This window comes from Chinchilla lanigera, unplaced genomic scaffold (assembly GCF_000276665.1).
Source record: "Chinchilla lanigera isolate Chin_1 unplaced genomic scaffold, ChiLan1.0 scaffold00033, whole genome shotgun sequence".
NCBI classification, from domain to species: Eukaryota; Metazoa; Chordata; class Mammalia; order Rodentia; family Chinchillidae; genus Chinchilla; species Chinchilla lanigera.
Window position 1 is genome coordinate 4,831,418 of NW_004955434.1, and position 4,739 is coordinate 4,836,156.

The following is a 4,739-nucleotide window of genomic DNA, read 5'->3' on the forward strand; positions in this document are numbered from 1 at the left end:
TGCTGCTGGCAACAGTCCTCAGGTGGGCCTCCCACACCCAGCTCCACAGTTACTGAGTTCAGCTGGGGGTTATAAGTTGACCACCAGTTATCAATCCACTACACCATCTGTGATATGAGGATGGAGACTGAAGAATGGATACATGTTTTAAATGGGGAAGTACAGAAGGAAAAGAAGAGGAATGGGCCCAAGGCAAGAGTTGCTGTCAGTTGGTACAAGAGAGAAGATTTACAAAGTGGGGTGGGGGTGGAGGACTTTATCAAAGATATGGCAGACTTGTAGTATTAGATAAGAGAGCTAATGAGGCAATTAAAAAATGTCATATGCCACATTATGAGGGCAAAGAAAGAGCCATTAGATTTGTCTTGAATGTGTTTATTGAAATCGTTTAAAACAGCAGTTTTGGTGGCGCTGGGGAAGGAAGTCAGATTTCATAGGGTTATGGAGGGAGTCAGAGCAAAGGAAATAGAGGAAGCTAGTGGAGGCCACTCTGCAAAAAAACAAAAAACTTCTGCAAGAGGGAGAAGTGGGACAATGGTAACTAGAGGCTCCTACAAGGTTATAACTTTTGCACAGACATCCATGCCATGCTGAACAAAGGATGTTTGGATCTTAGAGTGTGTTTCATTCCTACAAAATAACTCTTACACATGTATAAAGTTCTTCAGGATTCCTGATGCTGCCTAATGTGTATAAATTTCCCTTAACTCTTCCAATAATAAGTAAGAGATTCTACTTAGATCCCCCTTCGTTGGAGTTTTCCAACCCTCACTGGCACTGTTATATACCATAGTATGTAAAAAATATAATCTTTTCAGTTTTATTATCTTTAATTTTATCTTCATATGTTCAAAGAACATAAGAAAATTTGCTATACTTCTATAAATGTATTTTGCTGCTTAACAAACCATATATTACAGACTGAATTGTATCACCCCAGAAGAATCCTAAACCAGGTACCTGAGGATGTGGTGTTACAGAAAAAAGTCTTTGCAGTCATAATCAAGTAAGATAAAGTCATACTGGTTTGTCCTGGGTTCTAAATCTAAACCTTATGTGCTCATTAGAAGAGACAAGGGGACAACTTCCAAGAAGCATGGTCCTGCTGGCACTTTATTTCAGATTCTTGCTTCCAGAACTATGAGAAAATAAATTTCTCTTAGGTCACCTGATTGGGGGTAAATTACAATGAAAGCCATAGGAAACCCATATGCAGTCCTAAAATTTAATAATTTAAAATAATAGCTATTTGCTATTTGTCATAATTCTGTGAGTTGAAAGTTTGAGTTGGGCTGAGCTGCACAGTTCTGCTATTCTTACTGAGACGATTTAAGTGGCTCCCTGGTAGCCCAAGTAAAGCAGAAAGATAGCTTCCCTCAGAGGTCCAAGGCTGATGATGACCGTTGGTCAGGCCCTTTTATCTTATAGTCATTAATCATTCGGTAATGTCTCTGTTCTGGCTTGTGTCCTTACGTGGTGTAGGGAATATTCTGAGAAGATGAAGGTGGAAGCTACAAGTCAATCTGGAGCTCTAACAAGTCACTTCCACCACATCCTTGGTCAGCACGGGTCATAAGGCACCCCAGCCTCCTGGGCTTGGGAAATAGACTCAACTTGTTGAAGGGAAGAGCTACAACATATTTGCCCACCTACTCTACCACCACAGTAAACAGAGAAATTAATCCTGTCCCATGTCCAATTTTAGAATATTTATGCAGAAGGTCTTATCTTTCCCTACTTATAATACACATTTTACTGAGACCAGATTATATTGATTCCTTCAAAGATACCAAATGAGTCATGCTTTCTGAGAGACTTTGGGGCTCATGGAAGAGAACTATATGTCTAGAAGAGCTAAACACAGTCCTGCCTGGAGGGAGGTGAACGAATTTAATAACTTCTTGGGCTTCTCTTAAATCCCATAATTACATTGATAGAGTCCAGATTGCAGAGTTGCCTGTCCCAGAGACAACCAGCAGTCTGAGAGTATCAGAAAAGGTGCCTAAAAATTGCCATCTGTCCTCAGAGAAGTAGGATTTGAGGCTAAACTAAGTGATTAGGAAAAGGGTCAGTCCACTGTTTGTGTTCAAGTTACCACATGAACTTAGAAATTCAGTAACTACTGCTGTCTAATGAAATTCTGTGATGGGAAGAATTAAAAATGAGTAGATGAAGAAATGGGATAGAGAGACTAAGACATCAGGAAGGTGTGTGCTATGTAGAGTCTTGGATCATACCTGTCTTTGTCAGGATTGCTTTTAGCTGCTACAGATAACAAATTATACAGTAGTTGAAACAAATTAGAGGTTTATTCTTTTTTCCCTGTGACCATTAATCCTGATATGACAACTTCATTGGATTAAGAAATGCCTCAAATACATCATGATCATGTATATATCTATGTGGGTCATGGAGATAGGACCTTGAATACTATGTATGATCTCTCTCCATTTCTCTGTGGCACTGTTTCCATACCCTGCTTCCCAGCTGCCATGAACTAAACAGCTTTTCTCTGCCTCACCCTTCCATTATGATGTTCTACCTTGGAGACTGCCCTACCATGTACTAAGTCTCCTGAAACTGTGAGTTAAATTACACAATGCTTCTTTTCAGTTATGGTTATCAGATATCATGTCCAGCAATGGGAAAAATGACTGATACAGAAAATTATTACTAGAAGTGGGATCTTTGCTGTGAGTGTATCTGATCATGTGGTTTAAAGTCTAGAAACTGGTTTTCAGGAGGAGTTTGGGAAGGTTTGGAGATGCAAGCTGGTAAAGCCTTAGAGAGCAGTAAGCAGAGACTGATGGTAGATTCTGTCTCTGAAGATCAGAAGATCAGAATATCAGAGCTCAGAAGATCAGAATACAGACAGTAAAGCTCAGGTTCAGGTTTCCATTGGAGACAAGGACTCCATAGGCAATTACACTGGAAGCTATGTGTGTTGTGCTCCAGCAGGAAACTTGTCCTAATTTTTCCCATGTCTTGAGACTTTGCAGAAGACTGAGATTAAGGAGGTGGGCTAATTAATCTGGCAGAGAAAATGTAAAGACATCTTGATATTCAGGATGTGGCATGGGTGCTAATAGCTTTTCGCCTGATTTGTGATGAGAATCTGGAGCAAAAGATGGACCAAAAAATTTGAAAAATTTAAATTTTGGCACAGAAGGAACAACGTGTGGGGCCAAAGAAGAGGTGGCTGCTAAAGAGATAAGCGCTATTAAAAAAAGAACCTAGTACTTGGCACAGGGGTACAAAGAAAGACTAATGGAGGACATCTCAGGAATTGGCAAAATCACAGGCACAAAGGCACAAAAGTATAAACCTTTCATTTGAGAAGAAAGTCCCTGGGGTCCCTTCTCAAGAAGAGTCTTCTAGGGAATTGGTTCTCGAGGATTCATCTCATTGTGCTCAGACATCTAGGCCCTCAGAGACTATTGCAGTCATGGTTCAAGGGCTGCTGTTAGTGCTGTCCACAGGATGGTAGTTGTACTGCATGCAGAATGCAAAAGTTATGGAGTCAGAGAAGCTTCCCTCCAGATTTCAAAAGGAGGCCTGGAAGATTAGGCAAGGAGCCCCTGATAGGGCAGTGTGTGAAGCCATGGGAATGAAGCCAAAGGTGTAATGGAGATCCCAGGAAATCATTCATGCAAAGAACATGGAACATTGCCAGGGAAAGCTGCAGGTCATGATTGGAGTCAGCCTGAGAGACTATGTGGGCTGCAATTGGCAAGGTCATAGGAGTGGGGCCATCCAAGCCCTTGGGAGCTCACATTTTACCACTGTATACCCTGAATGCCAGATATGAAGCTGCAGGATTTAATGTTTGCCCTGCTGAATTTTGATCTTGCTTTGCTCCATTCTGTTCTGTCCCCCATTCTTTTCCTTTGTTTTGGAGTGGAAGTGTTTACTCTGTTGCATTGTACTCTGGGATTATGTAACTTGGTTTTGATTTTTATAGAGATTCAGAGCTAATAATTTGCCTTGAGTCTAGAAAGAGACTTAGACCTTTGAAAAATTCTGGAACTGTTGAGACACTGGGGGAGACTTTATTGTAAATCTGATTGTATGCAGGATAGTTGTATAATGTTAGGTGCAATTATGAACTTAGGTGGTATTTTCTTTATTTGGAGATTAATTATTGTCTAAAGAGATATGTGTGGTTGTGAAGATGACAAGGGGTGACTTGTAATTATTAATCCTGACATGTCAACTTCATTGGATTAAGAAATACCTAGCAGGTTAGTAAATCATGCTCCTGGATGTGTCTGGGTGGGTCATGGAGGCATGACCTCAAGTACTATATATGGTCCTTTCAAATTCCTCTCTGGCACTGTTCCCCTGACGTGCTTTCCAGGTGCTGTGAACTAAGCAGGTTTGCTCTGCCACACCCATCCACCAGGATGTCCCTGCCTTGGGTTCTGCTGACCATGTACTGAATCTCCTAAAATCATCTGCTAAATTAAACCTCCTCTTCTTTAAAGTGTGGGCGTCAGGTATTGTTCTCAGTAATGGGAGAGATGATTAATACACATATAACAACAATTCTAGTGTTCGGTAGTCTAGGAGTGATGACATGATGAAAGTGCCACTGGAGACTCAGGTTCTTAAGTCTGTTTCTATCATCCTTCTTTGTGTCTTCATCCTCATGGTGACAAGATGACTCCTAAAACTGTACTGTGAACCAGTAAAAGATACAGGGAGAGAATGGAAATAAGATAAGTATGCGAGCTACTTTC